The following is a 19,119-nucleotide window of genomic DNA, read 5'->3' as shown; positions in this document are numbered from 1 at the left end:
TATTTTCTGTGCAAGGAATATCTTTTGTATTTATTTGTTTATTTACCTTTGTACTATCAATAAAAACATTTTTTTTTGTAATTATTTTAAGTGGCAGTCTTTGTATGTAAGTAGTTTACTTAAGCTGTATTCTGAAGTATACTTAATTGATTGCAATCAGTGATGGCTCGTGATCATTTTTGTTGGTGGATCAGATATTTCAGAAATTTTGCGTAAGTTAATACGTTAAATAATGCACCAAGATTTTTTGTTTCATTTTAGTTAATTGCTTCTGCTTAAAAATTAGTTCAGCACAATACAACTAAAACTATCACTCATTACTGCAGCACCATCATATGCTTGAGCTGTGAGTTTATTTTATAAATTGAAAATTTGTAAACTTTGTTTTAGAATCTCACTCAGACCGTTAGCCGTGCGGTTGTTTACCTCCTTGAAAGAAAGAAACCTTTCCACAGGTTTACAACCTTTCATGTATCTCAAAATAATAACAAATTGGCTTTTGCAGGTTATGTCTCTTGTTTCGTCAGCCTGCACAACAACAAAATCTGTAGAATTCATGTTCTCTTTCAGATCTTCAATGAATAGGCCTACGTCATACTGTCCAAATTTCACGAGAGGATCTCTGCGAGGGGAGTATGGTCCTTGCGGGATAAGAAGAGAGAGTAAGCCAGCAACTCAGCGTTCTTGAAGGAGCAGGTGGCTGGGAGTGGTGTGTCATTGGCCGGCTGGGACCAAGGCTTGGGCTGGGACAAGCAAGGCTCAGTCAATGGCCGGTCGGTTCCGTGTCGGGGATAGGTTGTAAGAGTGGGGAAATAACTCGCATTCCTTGCTCGAACTTTCTCGTGAAATGCGGATTGTAAATATTGTCTAATAATTCATTTTGTATAATGTGTAAAGTATATTTAAAAACAGAAGTACAGTTTAAGGGTTCATCCAATACATTATCAAGACTGGCAAGTAAAGATAACAAGTCTAATAAATTTCCCCGATTTGCATATCCCTAATATTATTTTCGTTCTGAACCCTCAGTTATAATTCGTGAGTTCCGAAAAATACTAAATAATCAATTACACTTGCTAGTATATGTCTGTTTTTGTGACCTGTTTGTTGTGTTTCTGGATTAAAATTTGTGCTGCCATATTTACTGTCCCAAATAGTTCAAGCTTACAAGAATTTTCTAAATGTATTGCATTTTGTTCTTGTTTTTTATGCGCTTTCTTAAATGTTTTAGATCTTTGCAACCTGTCGACATCCACAGTCCCTCGCCACCAAACAATAGACAATAGAAACAAAATAAACAGCTAGCCAGGACTTCTTTGTAAACCACGAGTTGCAGAAAGTTCTCCTTTTCATACCATCTGCCTATGTAAAACTGAAGTCATTAGGTTAATGTGTGCCTAGTCGTTTAACTTCAAGTTTATCTTCTAATTTTAACGAAGAAAAACTTGTTTTAATAGGTTCATGTTTTCACACTTCGCTTGCATGCACTATTCAAAGTTCAGACGGACACTTCTAGAATTAACCCACTGTTCAGTAGCACTGCGACTCACAGTACAGCAAATAACTGCGACTGTCGCTTCCGTCCGGCAGACGGGTCAGGCTCGTTGGGCCCCAACGAGAAGCATTATACTTGTGGCGGTAACTTCGTAACACTTCGTCAATAAAACACTATCTTCAAATCCGTAATAATTTACATCACTACTCTGAATCTTGATCTTACCTTTGTGCATAAAGTAATATTGAAAAAAAATACACGTTACGTACAACGAAAGCAATGAGCAAGCACAATTACATCAATATCACTTTAAAATCTCCCTCCTCCACTCAGCGTTGCCAAACCATCCCATGCTCCGGCTTGTAACTGAAGAAGGCTCTGATTTTAATACATTACGGAACATTGTTTTATGACCAGGGCCGCCGAGAAGGGGGGGGGCAAAGGGGGCGAGTACATATGGGCCCGTGAGCAATAAGGGCCCGTCAGATTGAGTGAGTTTGATTACCTTTTATTATCATGAGACTTGCTGTAAATGGAGGTGAGGATAATAAAAAAATGTATTTTTCTCGAACATTATAATATTAGGGGGAAAGTAACTGACCACCCTACCACATTATCTCCTGGCTTAGTTGCCTCATGAGTGATCCCTCATGAGTGATTGGCGACACAAGGTTCCAACAAGTCTTTTAAATGTTGACTAAACGTACAGTACGATATTCCAACGCTGCTACAGCCATCATCATCATCATCATCATCATCATCGTCATCATCATAATCATATTCAATATCAGATTTTCAACCTATAAGCCTCATCATGAAGGTTGTGGTAATTGGTTGGTTTTCAGTGTCGAGCATTTAACAACTAAGTTATTGGCTTTTCTCAAGTGGCTTTAGCTTATTGATACTCAGTTTCAATTTTGGCTCTTATACATATACTGTACATTTTCGGATATCACTGTTCATAAAAGCTTAACCTTCAAGAGCCCCTTCTGACGAGGCCACTTAGCGTCATCACAATTAATGTTGTAACTGCTGGTAGAGAAGAGTATGGGAAACATGCAAAAAAAAAAAAAACAATGAAAATTTATATCAGTAAGCCAAGACCAGTTGAGGAGGATTAAAGACTTCATTATTAAGGGCTTGGCAAACCAAAAAAACCATATGATTTACATTCATTCATTCATTCATTCATTCATTCATTCATAGTGTTCTGCCCAAAGGCAGATCTTTAACTGCAAACCCAGCATTCTCCAGTCTGTCCTATTTTCTGTCTTCCTCTTAGTCTCCACAAATGATCCATATATCTTAATCTCGTCTATCGTCTGATTTCTTTGGCCTCAAACTCTTCACCATTCCTTCCAGTGCATCCTTCAGAAGGCAGTTTCTTCTCAACTAGTGACCCAGCCAATTCCTTTTCCTCTTCCTGATCAGTTTCAGCATCATTCTTTCTTCACCCACTCTTTCCAACACAGCTTAGTTTCTTGTGCTGTCTGTCCTTTTCACACGCTGCACTCTTCTCCATATCCACATTTCAAATGCTTCTAGTCGCTTCTCTTCATTTCATCATAATGTCCATGTTTCTGTCCCATACAATGCTACACTTCACACAAACACTTCCTTAGTTCTTTCTCCAGAGGTCCGCAGAAGATGCTCCTTTTTCTATTAAAAGCTTCCTTGGCCATTGCTTTCTCCTTTTGACTTCTTGGCAGCAGTTCATGTTACTGCTTATAGTACACCCCAAATATTTGAAGCTGTCCACTTGCTCTACTGCTTCATTTAGAATTCGCAAGTTTACCTTCTTTACTTTTCTTCCTATGAACATGATCTTCGTCTTGTTGAAATTTATCTTCATCCCATATTGCTCACAGCTGTCATTTAGCTTCAGTAGCATATCCCTTAGTACCGGTATCATCTCCTCTTCCGCTAACAAAACTATATCAGCAGCAAATCTTATGCACTTTATTCTTCTTCCTACTATCATTGCTTCCATGTTCTGAAAACAGTTTTTCACTAAATCCTCCAAGTAGATGTTGAATAGGTCGAGAACAGGGTAGATGATAAAGGAAATATGATTTACATAAAGGAACATTTTATTACAGCTCTCAATGTTTAAGTAAAGAAATGGTGAACATGGTATAAATCGAAAATTAGCTCTCTTTCTCACATATGCACGCACATACTTAAAATTTCTTTCTTTCCAGTTGAGAATTCTCTAGGTGCTATTTCGATCAGTGAAATGATGAAAACCAAAGTCCATTTCCACAAACCAGGAGAGAATTTTAAAACAGATGGCTATGTAATAACACCAAACACAATGAAGTTTTTGCAAGAACATTTGAAGATAACTGGAGGACAGGTAATACATGTCAATAATTGCGTACTTATTAATTAAATTAAGCCTCAAACCAAAGGACAAGCAAAACTAGTTCATTGTGATTACTGATTAATATACTGGTATGTTCAATCAAAATGTGATAGCTGAAGCAGGACAAATAGAAGAAATAGTGTACGCACTCTGAGAGTTTACACGGATCCGCCGCAATGCGGCACTGCTACCACTATGAGCGGACTTGGAAGGAGTTCACAATACTTGTTACGCTGAATGTAGTCCTTTTAAAAGCAAATTTCTTCCATTTAACCCAGCTATTCGTAACTTCAGAAATACCTTTATAGTCCCTTATTCATAATTAATAGTCTTCTATCAGGTAATACTATTACAGTATGAACGTTCATAACAGAAAATACAATGTGATCTGAAACGTTGTGAAAGCAATTATAAGTTCAGTATTTAAATAATCTTTTCGTAACAAGTTGTGAATTCATAGACAGAAAAAATCTACAAAATGTTAGTAAATAAAGAGTTGAATGATATTTTAAGTGCCTACAAATGAATTAAATTATTCACCATGATTAGATTAGATTAGATTTAACAGGGGTGTTCCTTCCGGCCCACTGTGTGTAATTTCAAGCAGCTAGCCAGCCAAAAATCAATTTTCACACCCCATCTTTAATTCTAAATTCTTATATAGACGTGTTTATAACACTCCAAAGTATAATATCTAAGTGTAGACAGATGCTTACATCTGTTGGGGGACCCTCACAACAGAGCGAAAGTTGCATGTCTCCGATAAGATCATTTACGCTGCAGAGGCAGGCGCGCAGTTTGTATTTCGATGATGCAAAGTGAGGAAGTTAATATAATATTTTTCTTTAATATACAGTGTGGATATATTATAAGAAGGAATATACTTACAAATAAATTAATTCTTTTGCTAAAAATTATCTTATTGTCTAGAATAAGTGTCTGAATAAACATGTGCAGAGAGTCAAAGTTCTATATTATTACATTACTTTGAGTTGAATTTTAAAAGGTGTAGCCCTCTATCACCTCGCTAAAATTTTGTGGAGATATTCATTATGCTTTTCTAAGCAAGATGTCGTGATTTTTTTCTGCAACCAGATGCAGACAGAAAAACTATTAATTATTTTCAGACACCATGCGCTCCGTAATCCGGAGAGCTGTTTTCCAGGTATGGAACAAGAGCGAGAAAAAGGTGAAATTCTCAAATATAATTGAACATTTTGGTCTCAAAGATTACTCTGAAGACATTTTACAGTCATTAAAAAAATTATTAAAATTTCTATGCTCGAAAATTCGATTACGGTGGAAAAAATACAGCATGAAGGAGAAAATTTTCTTAAAATATAATGTGCTATATTTGAACCAAGATGCAAAGTCTGAGAATAAAATATATAATACTGAAATATACTACAAAACAATTCCAATTTGAGTCTGCCCGTACAAGCATTCGGGGACGTCCACGTAAACTTTTCAGAGAACTGAGCGAAAGATCAAAACGGAAAAAAATTTAGTCCACTTTTTAAAGAAAGAACACCAGAAGAAAAGCTTTCTGCTGCCCATATGAGTTTCAGAACTTCTAGGAAAAGAGATGCGGCCAATATTGTAGGAGAGCTTTTACTTGCATCACTTCAATGTGCGACAAAATTGAGAAAAAAACGTGAAAATTGATTTTGCAGGAACGACCAACAATTGTCACCTAATAAGGATCTCGCTTTGATTACTGATTTACAGTTGGCCTCTAATCAATATAAAGAAGTAAGGAAAATGCAAAATCTTGTAACAGTTAATTTAGATCCATCGTTTTATTTATTGCGAAACACTGAAGATAGGATAAGTTCAGGCAGGAAAGGGGGCTACTTGTTGGCGTGATAAAAGAAAGCAGTTGCAATAAAAATGATGCAAATACCGCAAGAAGATTTTTCAGGGAGGTTTCCACTTTCGCATATATTACGGGAATAGATGGAAATTTAATAAGTCGTTTACACTCTGTCAGAAACCTTTTTCTGGAAGTTTTGCAATACTGATGAACGGTCACTTGACATATATGCGAAAGAGATAAGGGAATTATATTTATGCTTGCACAAATAGTATTATATGCCTTCAACCCTTTACAAACTCTTGGCTCATGGACTGAAGGTCACATGACACTATTATACCTACTGGCAAACTATCTGAGGAAGCCCAGGAAACGAGGAACAAATACTATATTAGACTTTTCAGAGAAGTCTTCGCAAGAAAAACATCAAGAAAACACAAATACCGATCTTTTACTGAGGCTACTTATTTCTTTGGACACTTACATCATCAGCTTAAAGAAATTAAAAAGAGAAAATCGCTGTCGCCGAGCCTCTATTACTCGGTGCTGCTGAAGAAGAGACTAGCAGCGAGGATACAGATTCTGGTGGGGATGCAGTTGACGTCTGAACGAATAAGATATGTAGCAATATTCCTTTGTCTTATGCTTTCAATTTTAAACGCGTTCCACATTATGAACATTAATTTATTTTTTCACTCAAATCGATTTTTTTACAATATTACTAATTTTATTTTCAGTAAAGATAGTTGTTATTTTCATTTTCACTATTGAAAATTTATCTACTTCAATAATTGAAGTTACATACCAAATTTTATGAAAATTGAGCTATTAGTTTTCGAGAAATGATTTTTGGCCGGCTAGACTTGCTAAATTACACACTGTGCGGCCCAAGCACTGCGACCTATAAGATCTATTGCGCATCCCCGTCATTCATCCCTTTCAGTCCAAAAGTTTCAAGTTCTTGATGAACTGTATCAAACTTTGGACTTTGAGATCTCTTCAAGTTTTGGAAAGTGATTCCCAAAAAAGAGAGATCTTTGTTGCGCAAGCGCATTGCAAACACACAGCAGATGAGTTACTAACTCATCTCCTTGTGAACATCTTATACACAGTGGGTCAGTAATAAGTCCCATCCTGTATAAGTTTTTCTTCAGGGCACAGTGTCCTGTAAGAAAGCCTTTGATAAGGGCCTTGCTGTGATTACAGCCCTTAATTGAGTTCCAGTAACTAATACGTCGTCTGTGAGCCCAATCCCTGATGACCTGCTTAATTGGTCTTAAAGATAGTCCCAACACAGGTTCTGGTCCTATAAATGGGGTCTCAGCTCCATCTTTAGCAGCCTCATCCGCCCTCTCATTTCCGTGAATCCCTACATGTCCTGGCACCCACCTCAGATGAACCGAGTTAGTGTTTGCCAGTGTCATGAGGGTATTCCGGCACTCCAGTACCAGCTTCGACTTAACCAAAGGTGATTCAATCGCCTTTAGTGCCGCCTGGCTATGAGAAAGTATAAGGAATTCACCATGATTAGTTGCTTTGCTACCTTTGAGAGTTTGCGAGATGACTTGACAGATTTACGAGCTTGTAATTATTTTCGGATTTTCTTTGTCCTGAAGAAGAATCGGCACTATAAATAGTGGTAGACTAATTTAGGAATAATATCCAAGATGTGCTCTCTGCAACAAACTGCTCCCGAAGACTGGATCAAAAGACTTCAATGGTGTCAAGATAGAAGATGTCATCCCACGTTGCACTTGCTGAGCTAATCTTTTCTTTAATTTTCAATTAGACCTATTACATTCCTGTCGAAGGGCACAGAGGGTGCACGCAATAAACTTAGAGGAATGATTTACTACATAACCGACCATATGATACACTAAACATCTGTCAATCAACGCAGCATGAGTGGTATTCACCAACTCGGGCACAGCACTTTCCCAGTCTTGACCATGTATTTCTTCATAAATAACATTTTTTTTTTTTTGTCTTTTATACAAGTTTCTACAGACTTCTTAATTATCTTGTCGCGTAATTCCACATTTTGTGCTAATGTTTGCATTTGGTTCACAAACGATGTGAGTAGTTCATCATCACTTTTCGTTTCAGAGTTTCCAGCAATGTTAAGGATCTACTTCGTAGTAAATGCATATGGAGGAAATCTATTGTCTAGTCGGCCTCGGTAGCGTAGTCGGTGTAGTGCTGGCCTTCTGTGCTCGAGGTTGCGGGTTGGATCCCGGCCCAGGTCAATGGCATTTAAGTGTGCTTAAATGGGACAGGCTTATATCAGTAGATTTACTGGCATGTAAAAGAACTCCTGCACACCGGCGACAATGATATAACCACTGCAGTTGCGAGCGTCGTTAAATAAACCATAATTTAATTTTTTAATTTTCTATCGTCAAAGGATGGCCATCTGAACTGAGTGAAGAAAAAATTCCGAAGTGACGTTCCAAGGGGTCTTGGGCGAGTTTCCCTGTTAGCATATATTTGATCCTTTGCCCCAGAGCCATTCACTCATTTCTAAGGTATTCTACGAAGTTACTACTAAACGTTGTAGCAGACTCAAATGTGTTGGTTGTAGTTCTGAGACAGTGAAGAAAGTCAGTAAGGAATTAGTGATCAGAAGAGTCTTTATAAAGAGCGTTAGCAGAAATGTGTGAATTTAATGTGCTGGCAATACAGTTTAAATGCCTTGTAAATTCTTCAGTGCCCTCATTGCCTTCGAAACCTGATGACCCTGCTTCTCGATCAAATTTGAGGCCTTTGGCGACCTGTCGCTGAAGAGTTGGAATGTGAGTCTGGTATCCATTCTCTTAAAAGACGAGAGATGTAAATGAGCTGTTGTCAACTTGGGACAAACCCTAAGATCAGTGTTCCTTAAAAAGTCTCCTATAAAAACTAAAATAATTGATATTTTTCTCCTTGCAAGAGAGTTCAATTTTATTATGGAAATAATTTCTTATGTATTCCAGTATGGCCGGCCCGGATGGCTCAAGCGGTAGGGGCACGGCATGGCCCTATCGCTTGGTCCGAAGGGTTGTGGGTTCGAGTCCCTCCTCGGGCATGGGTGTTGTGATTGTATTAGTATAAGTAAAAACAAAGGAAACAAAGGTAAACAAACAGAAAACAAAAACAGATAACTTTGGAAAACGGCCTCTGGCCGGTAGAAATTAAAAAAAAAAAAAAAAAGTATGTGCACAAAATCGAAGAATGCCCGCATCTTTCATTTTTTCATTGAACAGATTAAGAATATAATATTATGCTGGAAATTTTTTCCATTGATTTCTAAGACAAGATTTCTATTTGTTTGACTGGCATCACAAGTGAAACTGATTACTCTTGTCCCAACTGCTTCTAATTGTAGTATAATTTATATAAGAATTTTAGCGAGAATATCACCTGAGTAGCGTTTCTGCTAGCGTAAATAGCAATTGGTTGAATCCAATCTTGCATAAATGGCATAAAAATACTAATGCATGATTTGCTAATTGTTTCTTTTGTACATCAATCGTTAGATCTCCGAATTCAACAAATACGTCCACTTTAAGGGAACAATTATTAAATTGAATTTATTCTCTGAGTTTGACCTCATCGAATTTTACCACTCTGTAACGTTTATTTTCATATATTTCATCATTTCAGTAAATTAGAGAAAATGTGAGGTATAGTTCCTGGTTGTAATTTTCAACGCACTCTCGGTATTTCTGTCTTATGACTTTTTATAATAAAACAGTCTGATTTTATAGTCATGTATTCGGAAAAATGGACATCACAAATACGGTTATTTACCGAAAGCTGCCTATTTTTCCATGGAATCGCTCTGGGCCATTTCCCAAACTCATCTTTTTCCTTGGGAGATGAAAAGAAATGTCTTGTTACACTTTTTCTACTGTATTCCGATCTACAACCCAGAACAAAACAGTACGACATTTTATCATTTATTTTGTAAACCACCATACAACATTCTTTGTCACTGGTTAATTCAAAGCACAACAAATTGAAGACATCTACATAACCCTCAACAACAAAGCATATTAACAACCCCTAGCAACTTTCATCATTAAACGCGAGAAATATATTTTCGAGGTGTCTGACTTCAGACAACCGAAAGATCCTAGCGATCGAAGCGCCACTAGTTGTCAGGTCCGCCACTGATAATGGGAATTGCTAGCTATTGAAGCTGCTCTTCAGTGTGTTACTCAAATTTCTGAAAAATCTATTTGCATACTCACTGACTCCAAGGGGGCTATATTTAATATAATTAAATATGTACCAAACCTATGTGCACATAGAATTATTCCAATTCAGAAACAACTAAGTAAACTAAAAAAACTCCAAAAGGAAATAACATTCCAATGGATATCTAGCCATTGTGGTATACCTGGAAACGAGAACGTCGATAATATTGCAAAACAGGCAACATACTTGCAACCAAGACCTCTTCAAGTGATATCTCTATCCAGTGCTTTTGGTTCAGTAAAGTCTCATTGTATAAACCTATGGATCAACAATTGGCTCTCTTCTGACAAACGAAAAATTTTACATTCTGTACAAAAGAAACCAAATGACCTGGAAATGTACAAAAACTTGCCCAGACATGTTCAAACATTTTTAACAAGAGCCAGAACAGGTCACATTGTCACACAATTGTACCTACACCGATTTCACATTTCTGACAATCCTACTTGTCTGTGGTGTAATGATCATGATGAAGGTCTGGAACACATTCTTCTATACTGTCCATCCATAAACCACAAAAGAAGTAAATTAAAATCATCAGTACCAGTTGCAGAAAACACAGCCCTGCAGTATATATTGTCTACACCCCAACTCTGGCTAATAGCAAGAGGCATCTATAATGAACACCAATCAAAATACCTCTCATTTCTCGTGAAAACAACAACTGAATAGACTACAGTGGACTATAGTGAACTTTATGGTGTCAACTGAAAGCTGGATACATTAAGATTGTTTGAGTGATTGATTGATTGATTGATGGACTATTTTATGTTCACCTAGGTTACAAACCATGCAAAGTGACACATTCTTCCATGAACTGTATGAATATGCTGTTTTGCTAATAAAAAAAGGGGGCTAGCTTATGTATGTCACCAAAAAGAAGAAATCAAAGGCTTCAATCCCCCTCCATTACCTTGGAGCGAATGTCCTATAGAAGAAAATCTTCGACTTTTTGAGGTAAGATGCGTTTTTCAATTAAGATATAAATTGGAATGTTCAAAATATCAGAATGTCATAATTTCTGTGTAATTATTACTGAATCCCTTCGATGAATTCATATTATTTTTTAAATTAGAATAATCGAGTCCCAGCAAACATTTCTGGTGTTTCTGTTGGCCGACCAGTGGCAGACAGTGGCGTAGCATGAAATTTTGAGCAGGGGAAGCTAACTCAAGTTGTCTTTCGTGTACATATGAGAAAACGTATTACAAAAATATAGTCTTAAAATAAATAGTACCGGTAGTCAATGTCAAGTCAGCAGTCCGAAGATTGGTTGGAACCTCTTAAGTAACACCAATAAGGCATGACCTCAAATGGTAAAATATGATTTCATGGTTTACACATATATCTAACAAATAGACACGGTCATTTGTCTTTTAAATCGCACTTTTGTTCGTAAGTCAGTCTTGATAATAGAACTGTCCTAAAAATTCAAGTAAATTGGTGTCAGGAACTGTTATTTCACTCATTATTTATTATATCAGCCGCAATGCACACTAACCTTCAACTGAACACAACTCACGAAAGGGATAACTCGGAAACTTTCAATGTAAAAGCTAGCTTCTTCCGTGCCTTGCGAGCAGGGTAGGTTAGTTAGAAAGGGATGGAAAATCTGCGGGGTGGGTTACACAGAAGAATGAGTGAAAAAAACCAGTCTGCTTGGAAGCTGGTGTGTGCAGGCTTCTTGTTTACTGCTGCATCACAAATCATCCTGAGCTGCCACATCACAATATTTAAAACATAAATATAAACTCTATTAAAATTAATAAATAATTTTGTTCATAAACTGCAGGTTTATTATGAAATTATTATTAACTGGGGAAGCTGAGCTTTTTAGCTTACATTGACGCTACGCCACTGGTGGCAGGTCCCTTCTGCTATCACTGCTGCCTGCTTCCATGATTTTACAGTGCTTCACCAGATTAAAACTTAAATACTATGTTATGTTGTTAAACTTCGGTACTCACTCTCCATACAGTAGCTTCTGGAAGTGTTGTCCATTTTGTGTGATACTTAATTCACCACATCACATCATACACATAACCTGTTTTATTAGACCTGTTCAATAATGTAGTATTTTTTATGTGAACTGGGCAGCCAGGAAGTTTATGTCCAAAATTTTCCTTGCTCTTTCACACAGTTTCTCTTTCTGTATGTACGTTTTCGAAATTTGTACGTAGTCACACACTGAATATACAGGGTAATTCACGAAGATTGTGCAATACTCTAGGATGTAATTTCTGGGATCATTCTGATAAAAAAAGTTCATATAAACATATGTCATATTTTTTAAATTGAGTGAGTTATGCCCTCCTGAATGTTAAACATAAACATAGATGTTATGAATTTTTAAACATTTGAATTATTTACAACAATGGTACTGGGTGTATTATAAATTCATTAAAGAAAGTCCACATTATTATTCACCTGAAAAATCTATATTAAGGCCGGTTTTCAAACACCCCACCTTCTGCAGCAATACACATAGCCATCCGAGTGTGAACTGTGCATGCTGCATTTCCTAACTTTCGTTGTTCGTCACGAATCTCCTCAGATGCTAGGTGCACCATTCTCACGTGTTCACTCTCACACTGTACACAATGTCTTTAATCCATCCCCACAAAACATCACTCTCATATGCCTTCGCAAGAGAGGGGACTGAACCAGTATTCCTCAGTGACTGAAACATGTGAACGAAAACACGAAGTGACAGTGTTCTATGATCTGGACTTCTTCTTCAATATTCGTCCACAGAATTATTAGCATTCCCATCACAAAAGCCATAAACATAAATTATATCTGCATACTCGATACTGGAAAAATTAAACGGCATTTTTGTTAAAACACACGCACTAAATGATGGACAATGACCCGCTACGACAGTGATTTTGCTATGTGTAAGCCAGTTATCTCTAAACCTGACCCCTGATGTCACGAGACTCTATAATATCAGCTATACTGTAATGCTCACAGCACAGGTTACGTCCGGAGAGAGACAAGTTCACAAGATTGCATGTTACAGTACAAAGAAACGTGATTTTATACAAAATTATTCAAAATCAGATAAATGTATTGTATATATGAATTTTTTTCATCAGAATGATGTCAGAAATTAGATCCTATAGTATTGCACAATGTTTGTGAATCACCCTGTATAACAATTGCAAAAAACAACACAACGTAATAAACTGCACTAATTTTTAGCTGACTCACTGTGTGTCTTTACTGCAAGTGAGTGACACAGCTAATTTCTGGGGATGGGGCTTTTATGTAGTGATGCCTGTCTCTTTCTCATTCCCACTCTTTTGACATGTACATAAAAAAGCTTATATCTGAAAGATAACATAAACACCAGTCAAAAGTGATGAAATAAGCTAAACATTTGGGAAATCATCAGCCATGCAGATAAGAGAGACGAATTCCTGAGAATAGTGGAATTGGCATCTTAGTGGTTAGTCATAAAACAGGAATGACCAATTTTTAAAACTTAATACATTTATTAATACACTATCTACCAAATAGTAATTGGGCACCCAGGATTTTATGTGTTAGATGCCATGTTTCGGTGGCTACTATGCAGTGGTATGCAGACAATAATGTTCACCGGTTGGACTGGCCTGCACAGAGTCCTGATCTCAATCCCATTGAGCACCTTTGAGACGAATTGGACCAGCGATTGAAGTTTCGGGAAATTTGGCCAACTTCCATTGTCCAACTGAGTACCATATTGCAAGAGGAATGGCGACGCATTTCAGTGGATGTCCTACACAAACTAATGGAGAACATGCCTGACGGGGTGGCTGCTGTTATAGCAACAAGAGGTGGTACCACGACGTTCTAAAGGGGCAAAAATCAGTGCCCAATTACTTTTTGGTAGTGTATAACACAATATATAAGTTTTAATCTGGCAAAGTACAGTACAGAGAGTTCGGGTGCAAGCAGTGGTATGTATAAAGTGGGGGGGGGGGATATTTGCTGCTGTTCAAGTGACAGAAATATCAGGAACATGTATTGGGACTCACTTTATATGAGGATATATGAGACTTGTGTACAATTATCCCGTACTGTATGGCTAAAACATCGAATTTTCATGATGGCCGCCCAGGTTCATATTTTGGTGAGCCACAGTGGCATTGGTATACAAAGACAATGCTTCATGGGGTAGAGCTTTCCTGCTCCAGTAATCATGTTCTTACTGTTGTGACATAGATCCGCCTCCCGTGGTCTATTGAGGACAATGCCAGTGTGAGTGATGATGATAGTGAAAGGGGAGAAGAGATAGTGCATGAATCGCATGTTCCACCACAAACTGCTTGAGTCAGCGGACTTTTTTTGGAGCAAGAAGATGGTACTTCATTCCTAGACATTGTTTTACTTTGGAGAATTAGAATGAAGATAAAATAAAATTGCTGGAAGTAAGTTGAGAAAAATTGATGGACTTCTTCACAACAAGATAAAAAATAAATGGAACAGATTATTTTCGATTAACTGTTCCTATTTCCCCTTCATTAATTGAGGTTTTGGTGTATTTTGATCATCCATTTCGGAAATTTTGTTGGTTGGTTTCAAATGCACTAGATCATTCTTCTTTTTGCATTCTGATGTGTGAAGTGTCCAAAGCACGTGAGGTCCATCCTGGTGGTGCATAGGACGATCTGATTCCAGTTCTGTGGAGATGTTAATTGTGACCAGTTAACAGACTGAATTTTGTTACAGCTGCTTTTCGAAGGAGTTATGGACCTAATTCCTGTGTAGTCTGTGTCTTTCCAATATTTTCTTTTTGATTCTTTTGAAATCCATTCTTTGTGTTGTTTCATAAATTTTTCCTTGATGAGCAGTGCCATTTATTCAAATTTTAAATCGTTTACAGGATTTTTGTTGTTATTGTTTAGTATTTTTTTGGTCAAAGTGTCAACTGTTTCATTTCCATGTAAGCTGCAACGTGAAGGAATCCATTGCATCACTATTATAAAGTTGTCTGATCATACCATCTATCTTTTTTATTTGTTTTGTTTGTGTGTTTCTAGCTTTTAATACTAGGGAGATTTCTGCGGTAGCTGGGTGATCAAACCTCCAGCCTGTCACGCAGACGGCTTGGGTTCGTGTCCTTGTTAGACCTGGGATTTTTCATTGAAAAATTCATAGTGACACTTGTGGCAGACAAGGTCGCAGTTAGGGCTTTTCTCGGGGTTCTCCCATTTTTTCCCATATTAGACATCTACACCTTTCCATCACCATTTCTCCATTTCGTCACCATTCCATAGCATTCCCCAATCACCGGCTGGCAACACGCCGAGAGGACTGGCTTAAGGACGAGGGAAGTTGCCTGTCTGGAACCTGAGTATGCAACAAACCTTAGGTGTGGGTTTGAGAATGCACCTAGCTTGAGGGTTAGTGGTGCAGTGGTGGGCCATAGTGGCACCCTCCCGTAAATTTCCATTTCATTCCAATACTTGGGTGAGAGAGGGAGGAAGGGATGGGAGGGGGGGAGTGGGAGAGATATATTAAACACGCCAATATACTGTTGGAATTCTTTATAAGTAAAAGTCAAAGGTGATACATTGACAAGAAGGGCAGAGTAGCTTCAACTATTTTGTGTGATTGATTTGGAGAATTTGGGCCCTATTCATAGACATTCTTAGCGCGGGCTTTCGGTGGATGATCAGCGAATTAACGTTTTTCGTATTCGTAAACCAGTGTTAGCGATATGATATGATATGAATCCTGTTTAGCACGCTCGTAGCGCGGACTAGCGAAATGTCTATGAATAGCACCCTTTATGTCTTGCACTTACAGTTTAAATGGGGTCTTAGAAAATAGGAATAATCTTATTTTCAGTTCACTTCGTAATTGTCTTAAAACTTTGAAGGACCAAGGGAAAAGGTTCAGAACAGAATTACACAAATTTCTGCATACTTCCACCTTCCAATCAACTGATGAATTGTTTATGCTTGTAATCTGCTTACTGTGTATTGTGTATTTTTTTTGTATACTTTTGAGTTGTTCTACATCATAAAGTTACATTGATTGTGTATAAAATCTATTGAATACAATAAATGAAATTAAAAAAATGAAACATACTTAAATTAAATGGGTCATGATGCCTTCTTTTATTCGTTTCCACTTTTCCTTCAGATAATCAAATTCTGTGGTATGCACATTTATACATAACCAACATCCCAAGTGTAAATAAAGACGAAATGTTAATGTTGTTATTGTTACCAATACTCACGGAACTTAGATTTCCTCCATTCTTCTATGACTGTCCAAGTAATAATAATTTGTAAGCTGAAATAGTATGTCAGCGTCAATCTTCTTAATCATCGGACATTTCAGCAGATGTTCTTTATTCATATGGAAATTGCATCCTTATAAAGAGTACAATGTGGTGAAAGATATGGAGTGAACGGTAAGTAATGTAATTAATTTCAGGGAGTTATTCTTTGAGATATTTCAAACAAAGTTTAATACAATTTTGCTCGGTTTTGCTTCCTTTTCGAGATAAAAATTATTTTATATGTAACATTTCACAGCGTGTTTTTGGAGAGCCATTGATTTAATTACCAATATGCTTAGTCAATTTAAGAGAGCAGTGAGTTATGATAATAAATAATTAAAAGAATTTCAGTTTTCTCCTTTGAAAGTGCAGAAATTTGATCTGAACAAATGTAACTTTCGTTCTGAAAAGGAATTTTAAAATGTTACATTTGTTTGGATCAAATTTATGCATATTTAAAGGACAAAACTAAAATTCTTTCAATCATTTATTATCATGATACACTGCCCTCTTAAATTGATTGATCATATTAGGAATTAAATCAATGACTTTTCAAAAACACGCAATGAAATGTTTCATATGAAACAACTTTTATCTCAAACAGGAAGCAAAAACGAGGAAAACTGTATTAATTTTTTTGTTTGAAATATCTAAAAAATAACACCCTGAAATGAATGACATTATTTATGGTTCACCCTGTGTATTAATTCTATGTATATATGAATCCGAACAGCCGTGGCCTTTAATTAACTGGAGAAGCACCACTAATTTTCTCCTAGATAAGTCAGGAATGATAAATTACAAAGACGAAATGTAAGAATTTACTATTTCTCCATCATCTGTTACTCACGTTTGATAATCATCACTAAATATGTGTTGAACACTATGAACTATCTTTTCCTATCCTCAGTTTGACTACCATTTCTTGTATGTTTCGCCTGTATTCCTATATATGTTGTGTTCTGTATTATTTTTGTTCTGATGTATAGAATATGAAAAATGGCAAATTAGAAGAAGGAGAAGATGAATATTGCATTGGAAGAGGGAAAAGAGGACCCTGTTGCTTATAGGATCAAGTTCTTCCCACATCGTACAGGAGATGAATGGTCCATTTATCCTACATATGATTACGCACATTGTTTGTGTGATTCTCTTGAACACATTATGCATTCTTTGTACACCAAGGAATTTCAGAATAGGTAATGTAAAGTTATACCATCTGTTCAACTATCCATCCACTTACCTGCTCACTAACTCAGAAAATAATGAAAAATAAAAATGCATCTTTACAGTGTTTGAAGTTCCTTTCTATCATGTATTTGAAACATTTTTGCTGCCGTTCGTCGCATCACTGGCTTTGCAATGCTTTGGATGTGTATTGCCTTGTGCAGTGGGAGTATAATCATTTAAATATGAACTAGCTATGCTGTTGTCTTTAAGAGGAAGACTCCTAAATTGATAATAGAAGGAATAGTAAAAGTTATGTCTAAATTGGGAGAAGTGACAATCCAGTGGCATGTGGTGCAATTTTATGTGAGGGGAACAATAATAAACATTTTTATATGTATAGTGCAAAACTGATAGCAGTCAACTCGCCTAAATATATTTGAAGACCAAAGCAATTCTCCTCTCTTTAGCAACAAAATCATTGAACAGAAATAAACGAATCTGTATTGGCCAATATAGGTTCCTAAAGTTAATATCAATAACGAATCCACCTTGATCAGAACAGGCACTCAGAGAAAGTATTTTGTTACATTTTAAGATTAGAGAATTCATACTTCTCATGATTAAAATATAATTTCTGCAATAAATTTATTCTTTTTTGCTTCATAAACTGCTTCTCTTGCTTTCCATGTATGGCACACCACTAGATTAATCAGTGTATAAAATATGGTAAATTGCTTCAGTTTAAATATACAGAAGAAACAATATTATTAGACAAATATTAACAACATCGAATATACTGTATATGATTATAAGTTTTCCTGGCAGCTTTTCACTTATTAACCAATTTTTTTTAGCTAAATTTTATAATTGTACTGATCCGAAGAGGGAATATGCACATTGGAGTTGTCTGACAACTCTCCCACTAATAGTGGTGGGGTGTGATTTGAAGACCTGTGATTTTGTCCCTGTGACAGGTTTGTCACAGATTCTGATGGTGACTACATTTCCAACATCACAGCTCCGAGAAATCGTCATTTCTGCCCAATATATGACACACAGTGATGGCGACTGATTTACGTATACAGTGAAACCTCTCATTTACGAACATTGAAGGGACGTAACAATCTATCTACATCTAGGAGGTGTCCTTTATTGGGAGGGAGGTTCCCCAATCTAACAGTAAATTTATAATATGCGTTATGTAACCCTTCACGCTTTAAATGAAATGTATTACTCTAGTTTAATTCTAAATACAGTATACTGTATTACAGTACATTCTTTTCAACTATGAACTACAGTAGATAAGACAGAAAAAGGAAAATGCAATACTGTGCCTTGCAATTTTATTCTGGGCCTACAGTTATGCAGTACCATAATTTACAGTTTTAAACTTAACCTTTATGTTCAGGTGCATGTCTCTCGAAACAGTACAACTGATTAAGTGAAGAGAATAATCCTACTAACCCTATCATGTGTCGAATACAATTTCACGATTGCGGTAACCTTGGACCCATCAGACAGGTTAAATTTTTTAACTCTGTTTATCCACCCTCTTCCAGCTAACAAGGGGTAGCTGGCTGGGCTAGAGGTAACCTACGAGACCCTTACTGTCTTCTTTCATGTTAAGGAATTTATGTACTAAATTTTCCATTTTTATAACACATTAGGACTTGAAATCCAAGTTCCGTCCGTAATCAGGAGGTAAAGCAAGGTTTAGGACTGTGAAATAGCTGTCTGTGTCCGTGTCTGAGAGTGTCCGT

At 36.7% G+C, this 19,119-nt stretch overlaps 1 long non-coding RNA gene across 2 annotated transcripts; it reads left to right on the top strand.

The window, feature by feature from the left end:
- The first annotated feature begins 2,013 nt into the window (after positions 1 to 2,013).
- Positions 2,014 to 17,212, top strand: LOC138709211 (uncharacterized). 2 transcript variants are annotated; one of them, XR_011334880.1, is made up of 4 exons: positions 2,014 to 2,033; positions 3,697 to 3,851; positions 10,693 to 10,869; positions 17,179 to 17,212. It is a non-coding gene; the product is annotated as an uncharacterized lncRNA (long non-coding RNA). The 2 variants fall into 2 exon arrangements; XR_011334879.1 differs by lacking the exon at positions 17,179 to 17,212 and adding an exon at positions 14,122 to 16,498.
- The last annotated feature ends 1,907 nt before the right edge of the window (positions 17,213 to 19,119 follow it).

Source organism: Periplaneta americana, chromosome 11 (genome assembly GCF_040183065.1).
Source record: "Periplaneta americana isolate PAMFEO1 chromosome 11, P.americana_PAMFEO1_priV1, whole genome shotgun sequence".
NCBI lineage: Eukaryota > Metazoa > Arthropoda > Insecta > Blattodea > Blattidae > Periplaneta > Periplaneta americana.
The sequence above is the reverse complement of the archived record's forward strand: the minus strand, read 5'-3'. Positions and strand labels throughout refer to the sequence as shown.